At 49.2% G+C, this 16,558-nt stretch overlaps 1 pseudogene across 1 annotated transcript in view; it reads right to left on the bottom strand.

Moving 5' to 3' along the window:
• Positions 1–503: 503 nt before the first annotated feature.
• LOC308427408 (rho-related GTP-binding protein RhoG-like) overlaps positions 504–16,558 on the bottom strand; it is a 31,272-nt pseudogene continuing 15,217 nt past the window's right edge. Inside the window, exon 2 of the transcript in view lies at positions 504–1,071. The product of the transcript in view is annotated as a rho-related GTP-binding protein RhoG-like (transcript). The remainder of the gene's footprint in view (positions 1,072–16,558) is intronic.

Below are 16,558 nucleotides of genomic sequence, written 5' to 3'. Positions count from 1 at the left end.
CTGATGGGGGTAGGAAAGGCCCCCAGGAGCACGGGGCCTGAGTCAGTCAGCAGGCACAAAAATCCTAGGCACTTGGGGGCAGGTTGCAGCACATTTTTCTTCTCAGGATACTGTGGCTCCTCCCCCAGAGGAGGGAGAGAGCATCTTGGAGATCCTACTGCAAGGGCTAAGGCAGAGAGAGGTTAGAGCCCCTGTCTTGAGAGAAGGTATCACATCAGGCAACAACTCTGTGGAAAGCCGGATGAGCTGGAGGAATGCACTGGGTTGGCCTCTAAGAAGGGTCGGCCTGGCTTAGATGAACTCATGGAATAATTGGTATTCCCAAGCAGAGTGGAGTGGGGCCTAAAGCCTCCTTCCCTGGGCACCTCCTTAAGGAATAAATGCATTCAAGGAGTTTCCAGGCAAGGGGTGCCAGAGTCCTTAAGACACAGCTGGGGGCAGACAAGGCACCAAGGCACAATTGGTGGGGGTACAAGGGACAGCCTCCAAGTCGAATGCCAGGATCACAAGAGGAAGCAGGACCGCCCACGCTTTATCGGCGTTGGGTTGAGTCCTGCCCGTACAGCCTCAGCAAACACCTCCTTGACGCCATCTTGTTGCAGTATCGAGCACTTGAGGTAGCGCGGAGCATGGATCTGTTTGGCCAGCGCCTGGCCCTGCTGTGGTGTGATGGGCGCTTGACCCTGCTCCTTGAGGCGCCGTAGGGTATCAGGCTGGGCTCTCAGGTTCTTCTTGGTGCCCACCAGGAGGATAGGCACATCAGGGCAGTGGTGACACACCTCCGGGTGCCATTTGTGTTTCACGTTCTCATAGGAGGGTGGACCGGCAATGGAGAAACATGACGAAGACGTTGGTCTGAGGGTAGGAAAGGGTGTGGAGGCGGTCATATTCCTCCTGGCTCGCAGTGTCCCACAGGTTTAGGTTCATGGTGCGCCCATCAACCGCACTCTGGGCGCTGTAATTGACAAACACAGTGGGGATGTATTCCTTGGGGAAGGCGTTAGTTGTATAGCAGATGAGAAGGCATGTCTTGCCTACGGCCCCATTGCCCACCACCACACACCTGATGCTCTACATTGTGTTGTGAAGTCACTACCTTGAAGGCAGTGCCTCCTCCCTCTTCTGGACCCCACTGGAAGTAGTGACTTTGTGCCCTCCCTGTAGCGGGGAAGCTGGGGGCAGTGGTGGCTCTGAGCTCAAGCTCCTCACCCATCTTATTGCTTAGTTCCTGTGCTATTTTAACATTCTAACGATGAGATGCCAAAAGAGGCATATATTCATATATTGACCCATCTCAATGAGTGTCTGGCTTCAGGACCAGGTAGATGGAGGTGTTGAAGTCTGAGGGTTGTTTCATATGCAAGTCACCTAACTTCCCCACCACACCCCTCTGTTCTCTGGAGTAGAGGAACTGAGAGCCTGGGGGGGGGGGGGGTTCTCCTGCAGATATTGACAAGGCAAAACCAAGGCACAGAGGAAGGCTTCTCCAGACACCCTCCAATCTCAAGCCCTGCCAGGAACACACTACAAATGGCACCTGGGACCCCACTGTGCCTTTGTTGTCCCCATGCTATAGACAGCAGCTAGGCTTTTCAGTGAGACCTCTCCAACCTGGAGGCGAGCTGTAGAAAGGAAAGGCTGGACCTGGTGGCATGTGCCTGTCATCTCGAAAACCAGGCCTGGTGGCACATGCCCTTAATCCAAGCACTGGGAAGACAGAGGCAGGCAGAGAGGCAGGTGTATGGGGCTTCGTAGTGAAACACCCCCCCCACACACACACACACAGTATATCCACTGTTCATAGCAAATGAAGTCCTTCCTGCCTTCTAGAACAGTAAGGCACTATGCCCACAATTTGGGGCCTGGGACCAGCACTGGCCTGCTCCCTGCTCTGGGCTATTCTGCAGCCCACACTTATAAACTCTGAGCTTCTGCTGAACTTCTGTGCAGTGGGCCAAAGGTTGCCCCATTGTGCCTGATAGCTGCAGGTGGGGCTCCATGGTCCTGTGAGAAAAACAAAGAGCCTGACCTTTTTCAGGGTGGCGGGGTTTTCTGAAAATCCCTCTGGGTGCCTTCTTACCCCACAGGGGCTGTGAGGTCACCTCTCAGTTCCTCATCAGCCCAGGGGACCTGGCAGGGGCATGACAGTAAGGGAGCCAAGGAAAGTGTCCTGTCTTCTAGGCCTGGGGATGAGCTTGGCAGAAGTACAGTTCTCAAAGAGAAATCAGGGAGGACTTCATGAGGGAGTCGGCTTTATCCAGTGGTGGAAAGGGCTGGGCTGCAGCTTAGGTGTGGAGCACTGGCTTGACAGGCACAGGACCCGGAATTGATCCCCAGAGCTGCAGAAAGCAAGCAAACAAAAGGGCTGAGAGAGCCCTCCCTGTGTGTATGTGTACGTATCTATATGTGTCTATGTGTGTACATGTGTGTATATATGTGTGTGTCTAGGTGTGTATGTATCTATGTGTATATATGTGTGTGTCTATGTGTGTATGTATCTGTGTCTATGTGTGTATATGCATGTATGTATGTATATGTGTTGTGTATATATATGTCATATGTATGAGCATCTATGTGTATATATGTATATGTGTGTATGTATGTGTGTATATGTGTGTGTGCATGTTATGTATTATGTATATGTGTGTATATGTGTATGTATGTACCTATGTGTGAGTATATGTGTGAGATGAAAATCGTGAACGTTAGCATTCTATCACCGAGCACTCCTTCAGTTTTCATGCGTGTGCGATGCGTGCAGTACCTGCAGAGTCCAGAAGAGGGCGTCTGATCCCCTAGAACTGAAGCTACAGGCAGTAGCACGCTGCTGTGTTTGGTGCTGGGAACTGAACTTGGATCCTGCAGAGCAGAGGCTCTCAACCTTCCTAACGCTGTGGTGACCCCCAATCATAGAATAATTTCTGTTGCTACTTCATGACTGTAATTTTGCTGCTGTTACAAATTGTAATGTAAATGTTTTTGGAGACAGGGGCCTGGCAAAGGGAGGAGACCCAGAGATTGAGAACCGCCGCTCTAGAAGGAGCAGTGCTCTTACCCACTGTTGCTTTATTTTCCCTTCTTTCTTCCTTTTTAAATTTTAAAGACAGTCTCTCTCTGTCCCATGGCATTCACGGGCCTCTCAAGGGCTGTGGCTACAGACATGAACCACCGTGCCTAGCTTTTTAACCTTCATTAAAGACTTGTTTTATTTCAACTTGTGTGTGTGTGTGTGTTTGTCATTTGCCACATGTGGCCAGAGGAGGGTATGGAATCTCCCACAACTGGAGTAATGAGAGGTGGTCCATGCTGCCTAACACAGGTGCTGAGCCAAACTCAGGTCCTCTGGAAGAGCAGCCAATGATCCCAACCACTCACTGGTTTCTTCCTTTCCTTCTTTGTTTCTTTGCTTCTTTCCGTCTTTCCTTCTTTCCTTCCTTCTGAGTTCTAGGACAGCCTGGTCTACATAGGGAGTTCCAGGACAACCAGGGCTCCATGGGGGGGGGGGGAGGATAAAACTCTTTCAAAACAAAAAACAGAACAAAAAAAGAAAAACAGAAGTGGGGGTAGGGAGAGAGAAAGCTGTTTCTGCAAAGACTAAACAGACGCAGAAAAGCAGCCGCGGGTTCTTTTCCATAAACACACGGGTCACGTGATTTCGGAAGCTTTCTTCCTGGTCTACGGAGTCATAAGGGCGCACGGTTTCTGAATCCTTCCAAAACCCAGAGGGGCAGAGAGAAGAAAATGAAAATCACCTGTTTTCTGATCCAAGCCCGCAGCATGCACAGCCCGCCGCGGCTGCCTCTGCCCGGCTGCCTCTGCCCACCAGCTTTGCAGGTTTCGCTGGCTTTTGCTACGGTAAGGCTTATTACTTGCAGTAGAAGGGACAGATCTTAGAGGATGTTGCTGGACTCTGGACCTGTTTGCGAACTCCTCGCAGCAAGATTAGACTATTGCCACTGCCCCAGAAATTCCCCTGGGGTTTCCTTCCAGCCCTGCCTAAAGCCCTATCCATCCTTCTGATATCCGTCACCGTAGATTAGTCCTGCCTGTCACATAATTAGAATCACATGGCTCAGCGAGAACTTTCTGCCATCTGGTTTCTTTCACTCTGCTTAGGGATGTATGCATTTTTCTGTGGCTCTGGGGCCCAGTCCTCTTTCCTGCTGAGTTGTATTCCACGGTATGAAAGTGTTGACCATTTGCCCCGGGGATGATCTAGTTTGTTTACACTGTGGGCTGGGACAGATACTTACTTGTAAAATATTCTTTTCAGATGAGTTAGAATAAAGAGTTTTGTTTGTATTTCTTTCTTTCATTTATTTATTGTTTGTTTGTTTGCTTGCTTGTTTTGAGACAGAGTTGCACTTTTCGGCCATTGGCTAGAACTCACAAAGTAGACTAGGCTGGCCTTGAACTTGGAGATCCACTTGACTCTGTCTCTGCCTCTGCCTCCAAATCCTGGTATTAAAGTTGTATACCAACACAACTGTCTAAATCTTCATTTTCTTTGAACAAATACTTCGAAGTGAAGTCTTCAACCTTCTTAATGCCACAACCCTCTAACATGGTTCCTCCTGTTGTGGTGACCTCCAACCATAAAATTATCTTCATTGCTACTTCATAACTGTAATTTTGCCATTGTTGTGAATCATAAAGTAGGGCTGGAGAGATGGCTCAGTGGTTAAGAGCACTGACTGTTCTTCCAGAGGTCCTGAGTTCAATTCCCAGCAACCACATGGTGGCTCACAACCATCTGTAATGGGATCTGATGCCCTCTTTTGGTGTGTCCGAAGACAGCGACAGTGTACTCACATACATAAATATCTGTGTTTTCTGAGAGTCTTAGGCGACCCCTCTGAAAGGGTTGTTCCACACCCAAAAAGGATCATGGCCCATAGGCTAAGAACCACTTTTTTTTTTTTTTTTTTTTTTTTTTTTTTTTTTTTACATAATCACCCAGTACAAAGATCCCCATGTCCCCTCGGAATCATGGTGTGATTGGGAAGGGACTATCCACCCAGATGGAAAACTGTCTCCTGTCATAGTCTCTTTAGCTATGACATACTGTTCCATTACCTACCACTGACATGAGAGGAAGCTCGTGTGTTCCTTTCACTGTGACAACCCTGGTGCTGGGAACAGTGTCAACCCCTGAGTGGGCCACCCTACTACAAACACCCGGGGCAGACTTGAGACATGCTGCCCTACAGCTTACTCTGTGTACACATATGTGTAGGTGTGTGTTAGCATATGTGAGTGCGTGTTACTGTGCAGACATCTGTGAAGGCGAATGTGTTAGTATATGCAAGTGTGTGTGCATGTGTGTTAGTGTGTGCACACATGTGTATATATGTGAATGTGTGAGGGCCAGAGGTCAACTATCTTTCTTAATCTCTCCCCAGGGATTGAACTTAGGTCATCAGGCTTGGCTGCAAGCACCTGCATCTGCAGAGCCATCTTGCAGGTCTGTCACCTTATCTTTTTTTTTTTTTAAATCTCTAATCAGGAGCTGCATTTGGCTAGACTAGCAAACTCCATGAGTCTGTCTGTTTCTGGCCCCCCGGGAAAGCCTGGCATTTTCGTGGGTTTCCGGGATCATGCTCATGTGGTCATGACCACTCAGGGAACACTTGGTTGACAGAGCCATTCCCCAGCTCTGAGAAATTGTTGCTAAGGATAAAAAGCTCTTCCCAGACTTGGGGGAAGACTCTTGTTTCAAGGTAGACATCTCCAAAGTCGGTAGGAACTGGGGGGGGGGGTGGAGTAGAGATTTTGATCCCCTTCTTCCTGCTTTGCCACCTTCCGACTGCACCCCGTTCTTGTCTAATTCCCACCCCCTCTTCTTCTGGGGTCCCAAACTTTGGCCACCAGCCAAATGCAGCCTCGCCACTAGGTTTATGCAGCTTGTGAGCTAAGAATGGTTTTTACATTTTCAGATGGCTCAGAGGAAAATTCAGAAGAGTTCCATGACAAGAGAACACAATATGAAATTCAAATTTCAGCGTCCATAAATAACGTTTTATTGGCTCATGGTCTCTCGCTTACCTACCATCTGGGACTGTGTTTGTGCTTAAAGGGTCCAAGTGGGCATTTGAAACAGAGACTATGAACCTGCAAATATTCGATGCATGGCTTCTCACATAAAACATGTGCTGAGTGAGCCCAGGTCTCAATCCCTGTTCCCTGCTTGGGCTAAACCAAAACCAAACCAGCATCTTTTCTGGCTTTGTCTCCACTGTGACCATCCCTTACTTCCCTGAACCACATTAGATCAGCAACAAACTCATTGCCCCATGGTATGTACTGGCTGGCACTTGCTGCATGTTTGTCCTCCTCTTCCTTAGGATCAGAGACCTGCACTGAGCTGGTTGCTGACTACTTATAAATATTGATCTGACTGTTTTTTTTAAAGATTTATTTGTTTATTTTACGTATATGAGTACACTGTAGCTGTCTTCAGACACACCAGAAGAGGGCATCAGAACTCATTACAGATGGTTGTGAGCCACCATGTGATTGCTGGGAATTGAACTCAGGACCTCAGGAAGAGCAGTCAGTGCTCTTAACCACTGAGCCATCACTCCAGCCCTTAATCTGACTGTTTTAAATACTTAAAAGCTGAAGGCCACCTGTTGTCCACTCTGGGCATGATTTTTCTCACCCGTGAAATGGTAGCCTTGATCCCCAAGATCTCTTAACACTATAAATTCTACCAGGCTGTGTGGGATTGCCTTTCTGAACATTACAAAAGATCTTTGGGAAAACAGATAAGTTATAGGCTCTAGTCCTGCAGACAAGTCCTCAACCCAACAGTTGGCTGGGCCCACACACAAGGTCAGAGTATCATAAAGCAGTATAGGAGTTTATGCACAGAGAGGCTTACAGGGTGGAGGCCAGGAAACAGACAGACAAAGATAGAGACAGACAGACAGACAGAGATCCTGGAGACCTAGTAGTCTCCCCTTCCTATGGCCTACTTCCTTCAGCTAAACCCTTACCTGCTCTAGCATCAATTTGCCTATACCTGCCAAAATTATATATGCACCTAGCTCATCAACCCCACTTTTAGGAGTTTGTCTTTCAGCTTCTTCAACTTCAGTGTGTAAACAGGTCCCCTGGCCGTCATGTTAATCTGCAGATCCCAGAGGCCATAACTTCCCTAGGTTGGTAGAGCGTTTGCCTGGCATGCATGAGCCCCTGGGCTCCATACCCTAGCACTGCATAAACTGGGCATGCTGGTGGGCACACATTCAGAAGTAAAGACAGGAGGAGGACCCGAGGTTCTAGGCCACCCTCAGCTTTCTAGTACATTGGAAGCCAGCCTGGGAAACATGGGACGATGCCTTGAATAAAAGGGAAAAGATCCCACCCAGCGGATCTGGAAACAAGGATAGAGCCAACAGTACAGTGGTTCTAGGAGCTCTCCCAGATGCTAGTTCTGGTCTATTCCGAGCAGCCACGCTCTAGACTCCACCCACACCACAACACCCCATGATTCATTCCACCATAGTCTGTAATTTCGAGTATTGGAAATAACCTAAGTGTCCATTCATAAGGGGACTAGTCAAAATGACACGTATCCCTACCAACTCAGAGCTTTACACGGCCTTAAAGAGCATCTGGGCCACTGTTTATGTACCAGGATAAAGCGATCTCTAGGACATATTATTAAGTGGGGGGGGGAGGGAACCCACTACAACAAAAAGGAGGAACAGAACAGTAAGTGGTGGGGGTCAGTGTCTGTGCATTGGTGGGGGAGGACAGTCATGGTCACATGGACTAGGAGAACAGAGTGACCTCTCAGAAGACAGGCCACTGAGCACCTGTGGGGAAGAGGGAACAGAGCCTGTGAGAGGCCAGGAAAGAGGCAGACACTATACTGATTTGGCTTTTGAGTGCTAACACCCCTATTTAAAAACAAGTGAGGAGTCAGGGATGGAGCTCTTTGGCAGAGTGCTTGCCTAACGATCACGGAGCCCTGGGTCTCAACCAGGAGCAGCAAAACTCAGGCCTGGTAATGCAAGCCTGTAATCCCTGTGCTCCGGGACTCTAGAGTAAGCTAAAGGCCCATCTGAGCTACACCCATCTCTCTCTCTCTCTCTCTCTCTCTCTCTCTCTGTCACACACACACACACACACACACACACACACACCTATACATGTGCATATAAAAATGAATTATTAATTTAATTAGAAAGGTATCCCAATAGTCATACCATGTGCAGCCCAGCTGATCAACTGTCTAGAGGCTGGCTTTGAATCTCTGGTCCTCCTGCCTCCACCTTCCCAGAGCTGGTATCACAGGCCACACAGCACACCATTTAATAAATGGTCAGGTGAGAATGAACCATTGGCACAGCTGAAATGACACGTTGCAGGGAAGGTCACTGCCCAGGTCGACCCTTTGGGGACAGTCCATGCAATGGGAGCCGAGGACAGTCTGCCCCTGTGTTTGAGAAACACACAGGCTTGATCATGGAGGGACTGCAGAGCCTCCATGAATCTTTGCACATCAGCAGAGTAAGACCAAGCTCTGGAATCAGCATCTCTGAGTGACAGAAACTTTCACCATCTGCCCAGAGCATAACCAGAGAATGGTGATCGGGGATGGGACGGCCCCAGCCCAGGCTCCCATGGCCCTGCCTTCAGGATAAGGGTGGAAGGTAGAAACCCAACGCCTTAACCTTTGCTTGAGGCAGCTGCTTGGAGAAGTACAACAGTGCCAAACTCTGCCGTGCTCCCATCTACTCGGCTGTCAGGCTGACTCACCAGCAGGCAGAAGGACGGCACATGACCTGGGCGTGGGGCTGTGCTGAACAGGGTGTTGGAGGTGGGGAGGGCAGGCCACCAGATGCAATCACACACCCCCTCCTCCAGGAAGCCCACAGGGTCTATGCAGGCTTGTGTAGAAGGAATGCCAGTGAGACACTCCACTACAATAAGTAGTGTATGCTGAGTACTTCCCACGGTGACCTCCATGTTCCCTGCTACAGCAGCTCAGCTCCATGACCCTTCCCCCAGACTAACAATGTACAGGTGGACAGCCTGAGGTCACACAGCTCAGGACTAGACAGATCCTACCCCAAAGCCCCTTCCCACCCACTACTCAGCCCCAGGGGCTTCATCCCTTAAAAGGACATTACCACCGAAGTCCTCCCAGGCCCTGGATGGTTACAGGCATCCTTTGCTTAGTAGTTCTGTTAAATGAGGTAGAGAGTGAGATTTCTCAACTTGATACAAGGAATAAAATTTGTCCCCCCTCCCCCACCCTTCTCCTCTTCCTCCTCCTCCCCCACCCACTCCTTTTGTATCTCGCAGTGTGTACACTTGTATGGAAGTTAGAAGCTGACATCAGGTGTCCCTTTCTCTACCATACTCCACCTGATTTTTTGAGACAAGGTGTCTACTGGACGTGGTGTTCATGAATTCTGCTGGACAGGCTGGATCAGTGAGCCCGGAGTCCTCCTGTCTCTGCTGGGATGTGTGGGTGTGCACCGCTGTGCCTGACTGTTCCGGAGATGCTGGGGCGCAAGCTTGGGCACTCTGCCCACTGAGCCACCCATCTCTCAGCATCCAGACAACATCTCTTCTCTGTGGACATCTCCCATCATCCATTTCCTTGTAGAAGACAAGGCAGCCCTTTGGACACAGTAGGCAGCTGTTCATCAACAAGAAACCCCCCACCCCCTGTTCTGCTTTAAGTAGCCTGGTTTCTCGGGGACACGCCCCATGGCCCTGAGTCCACCCAGTGGCAGGAGGGACAAAGGAAAGGTGTGTTTTAAAGCCGCCTTCAGTTCTGCATCCCTTGGGAACTGCTAGGTGCCTGCAGGGGACTGGGGACGGCTTGGATCGGGAGACAGACAGAAGTTGTCATCTTCCAGAGCTGGCGCAGCAGGAAAGAGCATGGAGAAGCAGGAAGCCTGGGGAGATGGACCCCTGAAGAAGGGAGCTTTTGCTACTGAAGCGCCACAGAGTAAAGCCTGTCACTAAGGAGCCAGGCTTGGTGGTGAGTGTCTGCAATCTCAGCACGTGGGAGGCAGAAGCCAGAGGATCGGGAGTTCCAGGTCATGCTCAGCTGCATAGCAAGTTAAGGCCAGCCTGGGCTACAGAAACCTTGTCCCAAATAAAGAACAGATGCAGTCAGCAGAGTGCTTGCCCAGCTTGAAGCCAGGGGCTCCATCTTTAGCACCATGTAAACTAGTCATGGCAGTGTGTGTCCAGCCTGCGTTAGGGATGTGGGGCAGGGAGGATAAATTGTTATTCTAGGCTGTCCTTGGTTAAATAATGAGTTGGAATGAGCCCGGGCTACATAAGACTCTGTTTGGAAAATAGGGACTGGAGAGATGGCTCAGGGGTTAGGAGCACTGGCTGTTCTTCCAGGAGACTCAGGTTCAATTCCCAACACTCAAATGGTGCCTCACAACCATCTGTAACTCTAATTCCAAAGAATCAGATGCTCTCTCTGGCTTCTGTTGGCACTGTGCCCATGTGGTATGCAGACAGAACACTCATACACATAAAAATTTTTTAAAGATGTTTTTTAAAATAAAATAAAAGCGGTGCTTACTCACCTTTAATTCCAACACTCAGGAGGCAGAGGCAGACAGAACTCTGTGAGTTCAAGCCAGTCTGGTCTACAGAGTGAGTTGTGAGTTCCAGGACAGCCAGGGCTGTACAGAGAAACCCTTGTCTCAAAAAACAAAAACAAAAAACAAAACCAAAAACAAAAAAAAACAAAAAAAAGCAATCAATCAGTAAAATAAAAATTAAAAAAATAAAGGTAAAAATTAAAACATATATCATACAAATTATTAGAAATATATTTATATCTTGTGTGTGTGTGTGTGTGTGTGTGTGTGTGTAGAAATGGCAGAGGCCTCTCGGGAAGAGAGCTTTTGGTGTATAAGGACCCTGGGAGAGCGTACCCTCAGCTGATGGGTGTGTTATGGAAAGGCCCTGAGACGGAAACCAGGGGACTGGGAAACCAGGTACAGAGAGACAGACAGGCAAGGCCCTGCTTCTTACTTTTCTCTTTCCCATTCTGAAGTGAAGACAGAGGCATGCCGCCCTGCCCCTCCCCTCAGGATTCGGGGTGGGCAGGGAGTGCTGGGCTCAGCCTAGAGGACTGTTAGTAATGGACTTGATGGCCAGCCTGTGCTAGCGGCACTTTGGGACAGTGTGGTTTCTCCTTCCTTCTAGCAAGTGAGTCCATCTCAGTCTAAATACCCCGGGGCTGAGAAGAGCTCTGCATTTTCGCCCTCTTGTTTGAGGGCTGGAAAAAGCAGAGCCAAGATCGGGGAGGACCCCACCCGAGGTTACAAAGTTAGTTCAGGACTAATCAGAGGATGTGACCCACTCCCTTCCCAAGCGGAATAAGGCCTCTGTCCTTAAGAACCTCCCACTTGCCTAGGGCACGAGGCAGGTGAGGCTATTTGCCTAGTGGGAGACACTTGGTGGGGAAATTCAAGGAGAGCTGTGGTTCAACCCCTGTGCTTTCTAGACTGCTAATGCTGTTGTCATGGAACCCAAGACCTCACAGGAGCCAGGCAAGTGGGCTAGCCTGGAGCCATGCCCCCAGCCCCACCTACCTTTCTTGAGTCAACTCAGTTCAATTTAAGAGACACAGAATTATCTGGGTTCATGGCTCTGGCCCCAGGTGAGGAAATGGAGACCCGGAGTAATGATCCCCGGGGTTTATGGGACTGATATTTCTTTTTCTAGGAGAAAATGATTGTACACACAGCCACAGCACACATCTATAGAATGGCGCTCAGAAGAGAGACAAAGGAGTTGGAAGTTCAAGGCTGGCCTTGGTCACATAGCAAATTGGGGGTTTGAGGCTAACCTGGGCTACAGGAGACCCAGTCTTGAGAGAGAGAGAGAGAGGAGAGAGAAGAGAGAGGAGAGAGAAGGAGGGAAGAAGGGAGAGGAAGGGAAGGACGGGGGCATAGATATTACGTAATATATCACACAGGACAGTTTCTGGGCTGCGGATAAAACAGATTCGGAGGCACGTAGTGGAGGTCAGAGAAGGGCCCTGGGTGCCGGCACACCCTTGAACCGAACACAGCGGCCATACTGATAGATGGTTTCAGTGCAAAGGTCCTGTGGTGGGGAGGTGTGGTGCTGGAGAAACAGAAAGCCAAGGCAGGGCTGAAGCACAGCAGGCCAGGGGGTGCCTCAGGCTACAAGATCAGAGAGGTCTCAAGGCCCAGCAGTGGCAAGCGTGTCCAGGGCCCACAGCCTAAAGTCCAGTACTCTTCAGCACTGAGGCTTGCTCCCCTATGGCTGCCTGTACACCAAGATACTTCCTCTGCCAAATTCCTGCTTTGACTGGGCAGCTCATGACTCTTCCTGCCATGCCTGGGCTGTGACGTGACTCAATGCTGGCTTTCGTCACTCCTCACACCCCTGCAGCCTCCTCACCTGGGCATCGGAGAGTTCAGCCTCTCTGTAGCATGGGCACCGGCAGTTAAGTCTGTGTCTCCCACCATACTCAGGTGGGAACAGCGCTGAGGACAGGGGCTGGGGGTGTGGCTCAGTGGTAGGTGCTTGCCAGGGTGTGTGTAGCCGCTGGTTCCATTCCTAGAACCACACATGGTTCTGCTCCCAGAACCTGCCAGTTCCCATCACCTTCCTTGGTGTGATCTTTCTTAGGCTCAAGCAACTGAAGTCTTGATATACACGTTTATTGAGCACCTACTGTATGCTTTCTTCCAGTACCCAATACAATTGTAACTTAACTCTCTAGGTCAGACAAGAATAAAAATTAACAAATGTGGCGGGTAATTTGTTTGGTTTGGTTTGGTTTTCAATGACGTTTTACAGGCCAACGAGGCATGGTGGCGTGTGCCTGGAATCTCAGCACTGGGAAAGGAAAGGGAGAGATTGAAGTCCAAGAACATCCTCAGCCACACAAGGAGTTAGAGGCCAGCCTGGGCTACATAAGACCCTGTCTTAAAATATGAGGAGGGTGGGGACGGGGGAGGAAGAGGAGAGGGGTAAAGAGAGAGAGAGAACGAGAGAGAGAGAGAGAGAGAGAGAGAGAGAGAGAGAGAGAGAGGAGCCTTGTGAGTCACTCTGTCTACACATAGGGTGAAAACAGCAGAGAGAACTTGGGCCGCGCCTGGCACGAAGATCTCACCAGCTTGTGTTGAGAGCTCAGTGCCAGAGCCCTCACATCTTCATTCACTCCTCTGAAGAGAGAGACAGGACCCAGGAGTGAGGCTGAAGGTAGCCAGGAAACTCTTGTCCCAGTGCCTAGATGACGCTTGGAGTCGCCCGCCGGTTCCCACCACCTTCCTTGGTGTGATCTTTCTGAGACTCAGGCAACTTAAGTCTTCCTGATATACACGTTTACTGAGCACCTACTGTGTGCCCCTGCTACATTACCAAGTACAGCTGTATCTTAACTCTCTAGGTCAGACAAGAATGAAAATTAGGAAATGTGGTGGGCGGTTTTTTTTAAATGACTTTTCTTTTGCAAGCCAACGAAGAAATAAAACCAAAACCAATGTGCACTTGTCCTGCCGGTGGGTTTCAGTACAAGCCATGTTTCCCACCCCCAAATCTCTAGGAAGTTTATCCTGAAGAACCTAAGTACTTGCCTCCCTCCCGTCCATTGTGCCACAAAAGTCAGCGCAGAGAGAGGGTGGTTCACACTAGCCTGTCATATGGGAAGCCCTGGGTTCTGTTTCCAAGAAAACAAGAGGAACACTACCTCAAGAAAACCCCAGAGCACAGAGTGGAGGAACAGGAACCCTCATCCACTGTTGGAGGGGGACAGGGTGGGGGTGGGGCAAGGCCAGGCAGCTGCAGAGACTAAGCAGTAAGAGAGGGCATCAGAAATGTAAAAATAGAGCTGATTTAGGAACACACATACACACACACACACACACACACACACACACACACACACACATGCACACTCAAGCATGCACATAAACAACATATACACATACATAACACACACACAAGCACATGCACAACACACATGCACGTACATACATAACACGTATGCACAGACACATATACACAACATATACACATGTACACACAATGCAGGCATTCACGCACACACACATGCAGACACTCATACACACGTGCACATACACATACGCCCAGGCAGATTTTGCATATCCATGGGAACTAAGCGCAGGCATCTGAGCAAAGAGTTGGACCCTAGTATTCAGAGCAGAGGCAACCGGTAGGAGCTGCCCAAGGGTCCATCAACAAAGTGGAATATTGTACAGGAGAGGGAATATTAGAACCCTTGAAGATGAAAGGTTTCTCCCACAGGCTGCAGTGTGGACAAGCCCGGCATGCACGGTATTAAGTGAGACAGTTCAGTCACAGGCAGTGGATGATATGTAGACTTGGCTGGAGACCAGTAGCAGGGGCGGTGGGGCTTGCAGCTCATAAGTAGAATTCTGGCTTTGCAAGATGAGGTATTCCAGAAGTGGATGATGTGGAGAGGGAGCTGGGCAGTGCTGCCCACACTCGACGTCATCGGATGCTAACTTAAACACGGTAAGACTGGGAAACAGCTTAGCGGGCAGACTGCTTGCTATGAAAGTATGAGGATGCTAGCTCGGGTCCTAGAGCTCATGTAAAAGGCGAGTGCAAAAATGGATGCTATCATCCCAGTGCTGGGGAGGCAGAGGCAGGCTGGTGGAATCAGAGAGCTCTTGATTCAGGGAGACCCTGTCTCAAAAAGCAAGGCGGGAGGTAGTGGCACACACCTTTAATCCCAGCACTTGGGAAGCAGAGGCAGGTGGATCTCTGAGTTTGAGGCTAGCCTGGTCTACAGAGTGAGTTCCAAGACAGCCAGGGGTACACAGAGAAACCTTGTCTCAAAAGAAAACCCAAAAATATATTAAGGTGGAAAGTTGGGAAAGACACACAGTGTATAGACTCTGGCCTCTATGCATGTACACACATGTCCACATATGCACACACATGCTACATACACACTACACACATATACACACGCCCCACATATATACAAATAAAAAATGACTGACAAAGAGTGAAATGGATTGCTTAAAATGAAAAACAAGAAGAGCTCATAATTTCTCTGTGAGGTCTGCAGAACAAATCTCCCCTCCTGACGGACCTGGCTGAGGTCCCTGCAGTCAGGCCAGGCTCCTTCCTGTGTTCACATTCCCACACTCAGAGCAGGCTTCAGTGAGAGTTCAGTGAGGACGCTGGTCCCCATAACACCATCATAATGGCAGGAGGTGTGTGTGTGTGTGTGTGTGTGTGTGTGTGTGTGTGTGTACACAAGTGCACAATCATGTGCTTGCAAAGGATTGGAGGTTGGAAATAGAGTTCTGTTTTTCATTTTATTATTTTATTACACTATGGGCTTTGTATTATATTTATGTGTTGGTGTCTGCTAGTCTGTGCATTCATCACGTGTCTAGAATACCTTGGAGGCAGGGCCTAGAGAGGGTGTCAGATGCCCTGGAGCTGGAGTTTACAGGCAGTTGAGAGTCACCATGTGGACGCTGGAACTGAACCTCTCTGGGAGCTTGAGAGCTAGGATTCTAACACACACTTTGCGAGACTGTTGACAGCCACACGGTCTCCCTAAGCCTTGGTTCCCCATCTTTAGAACCAGCCGAGGAGTCAGACCCATCTAACCTCTGGCATGCCTCTGTTAAAAACTCGTAGACTTAAAACCTGGGAGCATCCTATTGGAATGTTGAGCTACTGATACTGTGTATCTCAAGGTCTCCATCTAGAAACACTGGGTGAGGCCTGTGCCTGGAAGCTGCCTGAAGAGTCCCACATGAGCCTGACCCTTCCCTACCAGGGCTTCATATGTAGCTGAGTTTTCCTGGGTTGGACAAAGTGACATCACCAACTTCAGTGACAGGTCAGTTAGGGTCTTCTGGTGGAGATTTCTTTGGAAACACCTGGGGATTTTGGTCAGGGCATTCTATTTTCTCGACTTCATTCTCGTAGACTTTACAGACTACTCCAATCAGGGGGATCCCCACTGATACCCCACAATTCTATATGTTTGCTGGAATTCCCGGGGGTGGGGTGGGGGCTCTGACCAACTTCTCTACCTTGTTCTAGGGACTTCCAGACAATGATCTCCCTTCAAACCCCATCTCAAGACGGAAAATCAAAAAGTAAAACCAACATTATCTTTACTGGGGCTACAAACATGGCTTAGTTCATAAGAGGCTTGCCACACAAGCATGAAGACTTGAGTTCAATCCCCAGCACCCGTGTAATCCCAGTTCTAAAGAGATGAGCATAGGAGGTTTCCTGGGATTCACTGACCAACTAGTGTAGACAGTGGATAAGCTCCAGGGTCAGTGAGAAGGCTTGTCTCAAGATATATAAGGTGTAGAGCAACCAAGAAAGATACCTAATGTTGACCTCTGGCTTCCATATGCTTGCACACAGAAACACATGCACACTCAAACATACACAATGTTTCCTCATTTCCAAAATCGTTCTTACTAGGGCCTTAGAATTCCTCCTAAACATTAAACAGGACAGATAGGCTGGCATTTATACCCTCCTCTCCCTCTTCACTACA

The sequence above is a fragment of the Micromys minutus genome, assembly GCF_963924665.1.
Source record: "Micromys minutus genome assembly, chromosome: 11".
NCBI classification, from domain to species: domain Eukaryota; kingdom Metazoa; phylum Chordata; class Mammalia; order Rodentia; family Muridae; genus Micromys; species Micromys minutus.
Note: the sequence above shows the minus strand (reverse complement) of the source record. Positions and strands in the feature narration are given on the sequence as shown.